The sequence below is a fragment of the Rhincodon typus genome, chromosome 33, assembly GCF_021869965.1.
Source record: "Rhincodon typus isolate 14 chromosome 33, sRhiTyp1.1, whole genome shotgun sequence".
NCBI classification, from domain to species: Eukaryota; Metazoa; Chordata; class Chondrichthyes; order Orectolobiformes; family Rhincodontidae; genus Rhincodon; species Rhincodon typus.
In genome coordinates, this window is record NC_063364.1 from 4237830 (window position 1) to 4251596 (window position 13767).

The window sequence follows — 13767 nt, forward strand, 5'->3', positions numbered from 1 at the left end:
CACTCAGGTCTGAGCTATTGTTGATTTTGTCATAGACTATCATTTCTGAAAGCCAGAATCACTGAGATTGAACTGATAGGCCTGTTTTTGCAGCATTTATCTCTATGCACTCTCTTTTGATAATGAGGTAACGTTTGCAATTTTCCAGTTCTATGGCACCTACCCACGAGTTTGTCCGTATCTAAGGTGATTGGAACATTGTGGCCAATACTCCTACCATTTCTCTCCGCACTTCCTTCCATATCCTCAGATGCATTCATTCTGATCTACTAGACATATCTAGGCATAGATCCAATTTTTTGTCCTCTGCTCCACACCATCACCCACCACCACCAACCACCATCTTCTACCCCTTACTACCATTCTGTAATTTTTAAACTTTTAGAAGACTTTTGGATTCCCTTTTATGTTACCCACAATCTCTTCTCATGCTCTCTCTTCACTTCTGTTATTCCTTTTTCCACTTCCCCTCTGTTTTTTTTACATATACAGCCTGGAACTTGCTTGTAGTGTCAATCTGACATCCATTGTGTGTTTTTGTAAAACTTCATCTTACTCTCTATCTCTTTCATCATCTAGGAAGCTCTGGCTTTGGTTGCCCTATGTTCCCCAATGCGAATATACTGTGACTGTAATTGAATGGTCTTCTCTTTTTAATGGCAGCCCTTTGCCCTGTTGAATATTTGCCTGTCTATCTTTTGCTCCAATACATGCAGGACAGATTGCTTCTCACCCCATTGAAAGTTAAGTAGTTATACTCCAGCCTTCATTTTTTCCATAGTTAATCTAAATCTCATGATACAATGATCACTGTCCCCAACTGACATTTGGTCAAGTATAATATGGAAAACTGTGAACTTATTCACTTTGGCAGGAAGGATAGAAAAGCAACTTATTATTTAAAGGAAGAGAGATTGCAGAACTCAGAGGTATAGATAGATCTTGGTGTCCTTCAAAATGTTCGTACATAGCACAGTTGGTAATATGGAAGGCAACTGGAATGTTGTTTAGTGCAAGGGAAATAGTGTAGGAGTAGAGATATTTTGCTACAGTTGTGTATAGCATTAGGCCATATCTGGAGTACTGTGCACAGTTTTAGTCTCTTCATTTAAGGAAGGATGTAAATGAGTTAGAAACTTGGCTGATACCTGGGATTAGAGGTTTTCTTGTGAAGAAAGGTTGGACAGGCTAGACCTATATCCATTGAAGTTTAGATACATAAGTCTTTGAAGCTTGCGTCACATATAGAGAGTGGCTAAAAAGGCATTTGGCACGCTTGCCTTCGTTGCTCAGTCCTTTGAGTATAGGAGTTGGAAAGTCATTTTGAGGTTGTACAGGACATTGGTGAAGCCTCTTCTGGAATACTGTGTCCAGTTCTGGTTGCCCAGTTATTGGAAGGACATTATCAAGCTGGAGAGGGTTCAGAAGAGATTTACCAGGATGTTGCCTGGTATGGAAGGTTTGAGTTATAAAGAATGGCTGGATAGACTGGGACTTTTCTCACTGGAGCGCAGGAGGTTGAGAGGCCACCTGATGGAAGTTTATAAAATAATGAGAGATAAAATAATGAGATCGGATATTTTAAGACTAGGGACACATTTTTAAGATGAGAGGAGAGAGAATTTGAAAAGGACATGAGAGGAATTTTTTTTTAAAAAAACACAGCGTGGTGCATGTGGAATGAACTTCCAGAGAAAATGGTGGATGCTTGTACAATTACATTTAAATAAATCCATAAATAGGAAAGGTTTGGAGAGATATGGGCCAGCAGCAGGCAAGTGGGGCTAGTATAGTTTGGGATTATGTTCAGCACGGACTGGTTGGACCGAAGGGTCCGTTTCTGTGCTGTATGATTTTGTGACTCGACATGAGATCATGAGGGGACTTAACAGGATGGATGCTGAAAGGATGTTTCCCCTTGAGGGAGACGATGGAAGAGGGACACAGTTTAAAAATAAGGGTCTCCCATTTAAGACTGAGATTATTCAGAATTTTTCTGTTAGAGATTTGCCTATCTTTGGGACTCTCTTCCCCAGAAAGTGGTGGAGGTAAAAATCACTGAAAATTTTAAGGCAGTAGTAGATAGGGGTTTGACCAAAAAGTGAATCAATGGTTATCAGGGTTAGTCATGAATGTGGAGTTGAGGGCACAATCAGCTCAGCCAAGTTCTTATTGAATTGTGGAGCAGGCTTGAGGAGATGAATGGCCAGGTCCTGCTCCCAATGCAATTGTTTGTGTGATTTGATTCATTTCATTCTCGAGAAATAGGTCTAGCAAGAACATTATCATAGAGTTGGAAATACACTAACCCAGAAAATTCCCCTGAACATGGTTCAGAAACTCTTCCTTCTTTACCTATTATACAACTACTATTCCAATCAGCCGAGATCCCCCTACTTCTACTACTGTTCATTAGTATCTCTTGTAAATTTTCTGAGAATTTGCTCCTCTCTATATTTCTCACCTGTTGGTGCCAATAGATACCCAGTAGTGAAATGATCCAGTTATTGTTTATAAACTTTAACTAAATATTGCGCTCCAGGGCATCTCTCTCCAACACCACAATATTTTCCTTCATCACTTTGATTATGTCTTTAGAAGAACATAAAAGAGACTGCTCAATCTGCTCCACCATTCAATAAGATCATGACTGATCCAACATTTATGTCCAATGTCTTGCCCTTTCTCAGTAACCTTTGATTCCTCTACTGATCAAGAATCTCTCTATCTCAGCCTTAGATATGCTGAAGGATTGTGTAAGGAGTTCCAAAGACACTCAACCCTTTGAGAGAAGGAATTCCTCCTCATCTCAGTCTTACATTGGTGCCCCTTAATTTTGAGACTCTGCCCTCTGATCCTAAATATTACCATAAGGGGAAACATCCTCTCAGCATTTACCTGTCAAGCCCCTTAAGAAACCCATATGTTTCAATGAGGTCACCTCTCATTCTTTTAAAATCCAGTAACATCCTAACTTGTTTAGCCCTTGCTCATAAGACATTCCCTCCATACCAGGGATCATCCTAGTGAACATTCTCTGAACTGCCCACAATGAAATGACATGCCTTAAATAAGGGGATCAAAACTACTCACAGTACTCCAGATGTGGTCTCATCAGCACCTTGTGCATTTGTAGAAAGTCCTCCCTACTCATATACTTCACACCTTTGAAATTATCTGAGACATAATGGTAATTACTTTTTAATGGTACTTGATAATGTTTAGCTGCATCTGCATTTTGGGGTTAATTTCAATCTATACACAGATGCTGATGAACATTTAGTTGATCTAAACCTGCTTGGTGCTTCAAATGCTGAGTTTGGGCATTGTCTGGGACAAGGACAGGAAGAGATAGCAGCACCATTAAATTTATAAAACAACTTGGGTTTGTGCTGTAGATCCAGTCAAATCTTATTCTTAATATAGCAAATGTCAGTGTCTTAATTCCTTATATTTAACATCTCATCAGTCATAAATAATTTTAACCAGCATTCAGATCTTTCAATTAAGTTGCTACTTCACATGTTTAATAATGTCTTCTGGATAGTGATGATGCACACAAAGCACAGACACTGGAGTCTGGAAGTCCACTACATATTGGAAAGGTAAGACTCTTGTCTTCGAGTCGAAGTTCATGGGTTTAAGCCCAACTACATAAATTAACTAATATTCCAGGCTGATCTTTTACACAGTTTCTGTCTGAGTGCTGTATTTTAAAGTGTTAAATAGATCCCTCCTATGACCTCTCATGTGAACATAAAGGTCTTTCAGAACTCTTCTCTTAAAGACCTGGTCACTGTTTCTCCCTCAAGTCACCATTACATTAATTGATCATCCATTTACCTGGTGTGTGCAGATGAACTGTGTGAAAACTGGTTCTACGTTTCCTTGCTATAACAATAATAGTTGAATTTCAGTGGTTACAAACAGGATTAGATGCTAACTTACTAGAAATTATTTGTTCAATATATTTGCTTAACTTGTGCAGAGAAATCCTGTTACATTTCAGTGAAATATGAAGATTGTATGCATTCTATCACTATATAGTATTTATATCTCTCTATATCTAGAGTCCAATGGTCCACAGATACCTTATTTTACTTTAAATCATATTCCAATTGAAATGTTAATTCTGTTTCTCTCTCCACTGATGCTACCTCTGAGTGTTTCCAGCAGTTCCTATTTTCATTTCAGATTTCCTACATGTCAGTATTTTGCTTTCAGTTGACTGCGGTAATCATGTAGTAGCACAGAATGTGATTTTGATGATAAGAGAAAATACTGTCAAAGCAATTTAAGATGATCAGTCCAGCTCACAACTGCTAGAACCTATATTTACACACAGGCAGGGACATAATCCTCTGCCAAAAACAGAACATCTCTGGACATTGAACCCTTGTTGAATAAAGGCATCCTGGACATTAGGCCCCTGGTGCAGTTACCATGGCAAAGCCTCAACCTATCAGCAGCCAAATCTCATGCAGTATAAATTGTTGTTCTCTTTGTAATTCCCCATCACTGTCTCTGTCCTGCCTAGTGCAAGACTGAAAACTTTGACAGTGTGACTTTTTTTTTCCAGCAATGTTCAGAATCTTGAGGTACTTCTTGCTTTACAGAACTTAAACGGCAAAAGCATATGTCTTACACATCTCGTCAATGTCAAAATTTAGAACTTTTCTAAACCAACCTTTATCGTTCTTTGCAATTATGAGATAATATATTCAAATTAATCGGATTATCTGAAACATCCCTTTTTAAGATGATGCGGAGAGAACGAAGGGAATACTCTCTGCGATACTGGAGCTGCAAACAAGATGGAAGAGTTCAGTCTTTTTTTCCTTTTGTGGGTGGAAATGTTGGCAAGTTTGGAAATCTTGGGATAGATGTCAGAAGTGTTGTTGGCTTGACCGCCACTGCACACAGTTCCACGGATAGTCTGACAAACGGTCAGTGCCCTACACCCATCATCTGTAGCCATTTAAGATGTGTTACTGTACTACACCCTCACCTCAGCTCTCAATCGGTTCAGGGCCAGTGGCCCAAAGTCTCATATGGAGCAGTTAAGAGATCACGTGTGTTGAATTCATTTCAGTGTATAATTGAGACAGTGCATTTAAAAATTACTCTGCCGGTCAATAATTGCACTAAAATAAAAAAAAACCTCGCTAACAGTTTAAAAATAAATCTCAACAGGGGATTTCATCTCATCAGAAGAGCAGAGTAACGATCAGATATTTGATCACCCTGATACCTCGAGTAATTATCATTCATTTAATTTAACACCAAAAACATTTCGTCTCGATCACTAACCCAAATTCGTCTAACCTGTTGCATAAATAAACAAAAAGGAGGGAAAACCCCAGATTATTTCATGTTAGGAGGACGTTCTTTTTAACTGGTGCAATTTTCTCTCAGTGGAATAGCCAGTGACCAGCACAGTTACAGTTCAGAACAAGCACTGACCAGACACCAGGAAGTGTGTTCGACTCTCCCCAGAAAGCCATCAAAGCTGCCTGGTTACTTTTAAAGTACCCAATCACTTTACCTGTGATCCAACTGCTAAGGTAAATTGTCTTCAGAATTCACAACTAAAATGTAAAACAAAACTCTACAGGCCTGGAATTTTGATTCTTCATCTCAGTTACCTGTTGATACTGGAGTCTGAATTCACATGTTTGGCATTCGATCCAGATATGATGCAGCAAGAGGGCTTTGCTAAAAGTTTGTCTCGGCCCCCGGGGGCTAAACTGGTAAAGGGATCGCCGACCCAAAATAAAACACGCCCAATTTATCAATTCCACCTATTACTCCCACTGTTCATAACTAGCGCCTGGAGAGACATTTCATTAAAAAAAATGCCGGAAACACAATTTCTGTGGAACAGTTGGATCTGCAACTGTATGTGACCTTTAGCATTGAAACCAACTTGTGCTTGACTGAAACATGCTATAGCTGATGACGGGGCATATGGATTACATCAAACATGTTCTCAAATTAGTGCATGGGAAAATCATATTGGCTAATGTCAGTCTGTAATGTTCAGGTTACTTTCAATGGAAGAAGCAGTGATATCTAAACAGTGCGTTAACTGAGGGAAACATTACAATCTGTGCACTGCAACCCCTCCTTCATGAGTCACAAAAGGTTAGTACGCAGGTTCAGCAAGTAATTAGGAAAACACATTGAACGTGATTATTTTCCACAAGGTGAATTTGAGATAAATATAGAGGTTATGCTTCAGGTACGCAGGGCACTGGCGAGATCTAGTCTGGAGTACGGTGTACGGTATTAGTCATCTTATTTCAGGAAGGATATAACTTTAAGAAGAAGGTAGTTCAGAGAGGGTTTACTGGACTCATACCTATTAATAAATGAATGGGTGGGTTGTCTTGAGGAAAGTTTGGACAGGCTGGGCTGGTCTCCACTGGAGTTGATTGACCTGCTGGATGTGGAGAGAATATTTCCTTTTATGGAAGAATCTAGACACAGGGATCACTGTTTAAAAATCAGTCACCACCCATTTTAATCAGACATGGGGTGATATTTTCTTCTCTCAGCTGATGGTGAATCTTTGGAACTCTCTTTCTGGAAAAGGCTGTGGAAACAGTCTTGACTATTTTTTCAGGTAGATGTCATAGGTTAGGATAAGTAAAGGGGGTGAAGACAAATATGGATTTGAACTTGCAATCAAATCGGCTTTGATCTTATTGAATGGTAGAACAGGCTGAAAGGGGTTGAATGACCTACTCCTGATTATTCTTCATATGTAAGTTTAGTCCTGTCCAGTCAGATAGTCAGATTTCTTTTTCCACAGGCATTCAACCATGTACCTCAATTATGGTGATTCATAGTCATACGGCATGGAAACAGACCCTTCAGTCCAATCAGTCCACACTGACCATAATCCTAAATACCTACACTTGGTCCATATCTCTCCAAACATTTATGTACTTATCCAAATGGCTTTTAAACATTCTAACTACCTGCACCTACCATTCCTCTGGAAGTTCATTCCACACATGAACTACTCTGTAAAAATAAAAATGCCCTCATGTCTTTTTTAAACCTTTCTCCTCTCGCCTTAAAAATATGGCTTCTACTGTTGAAAACCCCACCATAGGGAAAAGACACCTGCCATTCACCTTATCTATACCCCTCATCATTTTATAAACATCTACAAAAGGTCACCCCTCAACCTCCTACGCTCCAGTGAAAAAAGTCTCAACCTATCCAGCTTCTCCTTATAACTCAAACCCTCCATTCCTGGCAACATCACGGTAAATCTCTTCTGAACCCTCTCCAGCTTAATATCTTTCCTATAACAGGGTGACCAGAACTGGACACAGTACTCCAGATGAGGCCTCACCAACATCCTGTACAACCTCAATATAATGTCTCAACTCTATACTCAAAGGTCTGAACAAAGAAGTCAAGCATGCTAAATGCCATCTTAGCATCACGTATAGACAAGATGGTTAACTTCAAAGAATTATGTACCTGAACCCTTAGGTCTCTGTTTTACAACACTACCCAAGCCCCTACTTTTAATTGTATAAATCCTGCTCTTTGTTGGTTTTACTAAAATGCAATTCCTCACATTTATCCAAAATTAACTCCACGCCACCCTTCAGCCCATTGACCCAATTGATCAAGATCTCTTTGTAATCTTTGATAACCTCCTTCACTATCCACTATACCACCAATTTTGGTGTCATCCACAAACTTACTAACCATTCAAAGTCATCACATGAGGAAAGTCAGCAAAGGAGCAAATATGACTGCAGCAGGATTAAGGCATGGCACAAGTTACCTCCCAACTGAAGATTTGCATAGACTTGTGGTATTTGCATGTGCAGGTGGAATTTACCCTGACAAGTGTGAGGTGATGCACTTTGGAAGAATTAACTAGACAAGGGAGCACAGGAGGTTTTGTTGTAACGTAGTAGTTGTGTTCCAACAAAACATTGTGTTATAGAAACTTGCGCTATATAAATAACTGGGCCTATGGGAAAAGTGGGGTTGGGGCAGACAGCCAAAAAAGCATAACACAAAGGATAGCACTACTGTCAGCACGTTCTGACAGTTTGGTCTGACTGTGACAGCGGCTTTGCAGCTCCTGCTTGGATTGACACACCCATCCTCATTATTTCCAAAAAGTGCAGGACAGTTACCCACGTGTCCTGGTCAATACTTATCCCTTAGTCGGCAACACAATGATGGATTATCTGGTCATTATTACAATTGTTGCTTGTGGGAGAGTGTTGTGTGAAAATTAGCTGCTGTGTTTTCTACATTGACTGCACTTCAAAAATACTTCAATGGCTGTCAAGCTCTTTGTAAGCAAGAAGATCTCAGTTCAAGTCCTGCCTCAGAACTGAATGGCCAGGGAAGGTGCGTTCACAATGTGACTAAAAAGATTGCGAATCAATTGGCAAATTCTTCCAACACTGCCAGTAGCAGACTGTAAGATTGGGAGAGATTCCTGGTCAGCTGTGTGACTAAAAGAACAGAGGAGATTCATCAAGATGTTGTCTGGGATGAAAAATTTCAGCTTTGAGGAGAGGTTGCATGAGCTCAGATTGTTTTCTTTAGAGAAGGTTGAAGGGGGACTTGAGGGAAATGTATAAGGTTATGAGGAGCATGGACAGGATAAATAGAAAGCAGCTGTTCCCCTTAGTTAAAGGGTCAGTATCAAGGGCGCATAAGGATCTTGTGGTGCAGTGTCTACCTCTGGTCCAGGAGACTCACGTTCAAGTCCCTCTTGCTCCAGAGCCATATCATAACATCTCTGACCAATTGATCAGAAATATCTAAGTGGGCATAACTTGAAAGTGAAAAGGCAGAATGTTTAGAGGGAATCTGAGAAAAAACAAACTTTTTCACCCAGAAGGTGGTGGGGGTCAGGAATGCACTGCCTGGGAGGGTAGTTGATTCAAGAAACCTCAAACCTTTAAAAAATATTTGGATGAGCACTTGAAATATCATATTCAAGGCTACGGGCCAAATGCTAGCAAGTGGGAGTAGTGTAGAGTTAAAATTGTTTTTGTCAGTGCAGACTCAATGGGCAGAAGGGCCTCTTTTGTACTGTACGATTCTATTTAACTACGGTTCCCAAAAATGACACAAAGCAGGTTCCGCCTTCTGTCCTCACCCTGAATACCATTAAACTCGAGGACACCCCCACTCTTTGTATTTTCACTAAAAATAACATTTTCACCAGTTTTTGGTCAGGAGAAACTTCCACAGCTGTAGCACTAACCTGCATTGATCTTTACAGAGCCACACAGACCTATGGACTTACAGGCACTTGCTTTTATTTCAGATTTGTTACAGAGCCCTAAGAACCAAATTCTCATTTGCCCAAGATGGAAGGAGAAACAGAGGTAGAGAGAGGAAAAACTGAGTCTATTCTGATGTTCAATTCTAACTATCCAGCCTCGCCATGTGAGAGTATTCACTGGTCCAGGGCTGGCTGCTAGGAGTCCATACACTCAGCCTCTGAATATGTTCAATACAAGATACAAAAAGTTTAAAAAATGGTCAGTTCTGCTGGATGTTAAAAATAACTCCCAATATGTTGGGATGATTAGCAGTTAGATTAATTTGCTGATGCAGTTAAAGTTTCACATTCATTGGACAATCCAGAAAGCTTCCATTTTGATCCAGTTTAAAGGCAAAACTGGATCTCGGAATCGTTGTTAAACACTTTCAGTATCAAACTGTAAAGGTTCCTCCTGTTTTGAACAACTTCATCTATCCAATCAGTGGACAATCACCAACCTCTGATAGCTGTGATATATTACAACACTAAACACTGCTTAACCAAATCCATCTTCATACAGGATACAATACTCAGATTTACACAGTCAGAAAAATAACTTCAAAGGGAAAGATTAGCATCAAAAGAAAATGATACACCTCAGATGAGACAGTGAAGATTTCTACCAACAGATATTGCTGTTTGGAATACATATGAAATATACGTGGCTGTGTCTCTATTTGTCACCTCCAGCTCTCGGGAAATCATGCTGCATCTCTTGAGATATAGACACATACAGAGAAAATATAGATTTCCTGCAGCATCAAAGTGGGCCGGTTAGATATTGTTCAATATGGGTATAGTTTTGGTGTTTTATTTTCTCTTGAATAATCGCTGAGAGGTTCACTGCTACTTGCAAGCTACCTGGTGCAGCCCTTCCACTCAATGATCACGACTAGATTAACAGGACCCTCCTGTGTCTTAAACTGAAAGGAAGCTGGAATGGAACAATGTCAGAGGTTCAGCTGATGCCCCAGAAACTATTCTGGGAGCCTGGATGGGAATCAACCTCTTTCCCAGGCCTTTACACTCTGATTGATGGGACAACCAAAACAAACCAGCCAAAATCATGAGACTCAATCCTCAGTTCAGCAGTCATCACAGTCACTACTCATGAGAGGTCAGCTACAATGCAATGCACTGTTGAGGACCAATTCCTTCCTTAATTAATATAACAATTCAAAATGTCTAATCAAACACTTCACCACACAATAGCTATTGTTGAAACTATCTCAGCACAGGTCTGATATTAAAACCACACCAAACCTTTGTCATACCGATACTGTTTGTTTGGAAGTATTACAGCCACTAAGTTTAAATCCCAGGTCAGTAAAACCAGAAAATAAACCCATTTTCTGAATGCAATGTCCTAACGTTCAAACAAAATCGATTTAAAATATGCCTTTGTGCGATTTTGGGAAAAATCAGAAAATAAAACCAACACATCAACTATCACTTGAACCACTTCTTTAAAGACCCCAAGTCGTCGATCAGGATCTGGAAACATGTCAGCCTCAGCTCTAACAATTTGCTTAGTACCATTTTCTTGCTGATTGGAATTTTCTAGAGTTCTCTCGGTTTCCTGATAGAGTTATTTCTGGAATATTGCTTTAATCCTCAAGGTGAAGATCAATGCAAAATATCTGTTCAAATCATCTGCCATCTGTGTTTTCCATTAATTCTCCAGATTCATTTTGTATCAGACCAATGCTCACTTTGTTCTTTAAGTAGCTAGAGAAACTCACTTTTTTCTTTAATATTTCTAGCTAACTTTCTCTGATACTCTAACTTTCCCCCATTAATCTTTTAGACGTTTTATGTATTGTATTCTGTCAAACTTATGACCTGTCACCCATCTTTGCACAACATGTCTTTTCCTCAAGTTTTGATAACATCTTTAACTCTTTTCGGTTAACCATGGATAGTGAGTCCTCCCCGTGGATTTCTTCATCCTTGTTGGATGATATTTACTTTACATTCTGAATTATCCCTTTAAATATTTGCAACTGCATTACTATTGACCTATTGCTTAATCTAACTTGGCGGTTCACTAACTACTTTTGCTTTCGTGCTTCATAACTGCCCTTATTTAAGTTTAAAATACTCTGCTTGGGCTCTCTATTTTCTTTCTCAAATTGAATGTAAAATCCAATCATAATGATTGAATAATATCTTGAGTATTACCAAAAGAAATGTCAAAGCTTTTTCTCTTGCATGCATCAAGACAACTCATAAGAATATCAATTCAAGCAGGAAACACCACATTGAGACTGCATGGGAGTGCTGGTTAGTTGATAAGTACAGGTTTTACCATGGAGAATGCACTAATTAATGATTGACAATTAACTTAAATTTTAAATTACACAGGTTCATTCTGATTTGTCTGAGCAATGCCTTGACCAATGAACCAGCAAATGGCTGTTACCCACTTTGTTGAGTTGATACAAATACAGTGCTATGCTCTTGCCATCTGCAAATAATAGGGCCCTACGTATCAATGGATGGAGCTTCAGTACAAATGTGTATCACACCGTGAGCCTGAATATGCACCACTTCCACAACTGACTTCTTGCATTTCCACTTTTCATCCCTAACCAAACTACTTCTATAGCCTGGTTTCCTAAACTTAAGTCACCTCCTTTTCTTAGCTTCCTGTCTTCCTAATTGTCACGTATCCTCCAATATTCAGGACCCGATCTATGTCATTCAACAGTAATGTACATGTAATGGCTATCAGATTGTATCTATTGCTTTCTATTTGCATCTTATCTATTTTGTCTCAAATGCTACATGCATTCAGATGTACAGCCTTTAATTTTATTTGGTCACTTCTAGCCTTATCTGCTAATTTACTCTTAGATTTGTACTGCCTTTCTTTCTGTCATCGTCCGTTTATCATTATCATTATCATATCAAGATATAAACATCTTTCTTTCCTACCTTAGCTCTACTCTGATCCATGCTCATCTTCCCAAATTTAACCCCTTGTCTACGTGGTTAAAACCTTTGCTATGTGCCTATTTATGCAGCTCGGTCAAATACTAATCCTAGCACAGTTCACATGTAGACTGTGCCATTGGTGCAGCCCTCTATTTTTCCCATTACTGATGCCAGTGTCTCACAAACTGGAATCCACTTGCACCAGGCTTCCAGCCAATGCATTCATTTCAATAATCTTATTTACCCCATGCTAATGTGTGTGTTGCTCCGGTATTAATCCAGAGATTTGAGATCTTGCTTCTTAATCTTGTGTCTAGCTGCTTGTATTGATCACACTGAACCTCTTTCCTTGCCCTACCTGTGTTGTTGGTATTGACATAAACCACAATGAGTGGATTCTCCCTCCTCCAGTATAGATTCTTCTCAGGCCTGAGCAGATGTCTCAAAACCTATTATTAGGCAGGCAACATAGTCTTCTGGACTCTTATTCTTTGCTGCAAAGAATGCTAATAGAAAATAGTTTGCAAAGGAATTTCAAACAAGCTATTTTGCTTGACCTCTATGCAGTGGAAAATACAGTGCGGCACACTGGCCTATTTGTCAAAATATCAGGAATTCTCCCTTCCTGGATTACTAACATCTTTGAGCTGCTAGTCTGGGTAGACGGAGTCAGGGATTATTTGGGTGATAAGTTTAGCTTTGGGGAGGAAACAAACAAATGGACTAGCTCAGGGATCTTCTCAACCCAACACTGTCCAACTAGTAACCAACATTTTATCTTCAATCTAGTCCCAAAGTTTATCTTTGCTGAGGCCTACAGGTTTGAAAATTCCAAGAGGTATTAAATGTCAGATTTTTGCAGGCCACTGTGTCTTGAAACAAGCACCAACAAAAGTCTCCAGCACATTCCACCTTCACAATGTCAGTACTAAGAGCAGCAGAGCATCACCTTTGATGGCTAGAGACTGAAGTATCAAGGTATTAGCCTTGACCAGACCTTTCATATGGACAGGACCTCAGCAAGATGGAAGAACAAATTCTAACCTGTAACAAACTCTTTAGTAAACAAGTTACAACCTCATGGAGATCACCAAACAAGTTCTTAAGGATCTTTATTCATTGCATCACACACTAGGCCGCAGAATACTGCATCCCACTATGGTGCCAATCTACCCCACAAAAATTATAGCAATTTGCAATTCAATAATGAACAACACTGTTAATTCTTTGACTGACTCACCTGCCCTAGCCAACATTGCCCTTTATTACAACCCTCACCCCCTGCAACATATAATGGGAAGGATTGTTACAACAGGAAAACTACTGGTGAAGCTGGCCCTTATTCAATGACCTCAACCCACAAGCAGTTGCCATCGCTTGTGTTCCTCGCATGGTTAGCCCCATGACGCCACAGAGTCACAGCTGGATATCCATATCAGAGGCTTGACAGAACAATAAAGTTTTTTTTGAAAGCACTTTCTCATTGTACAGCCCACTGCCTCTCCAGC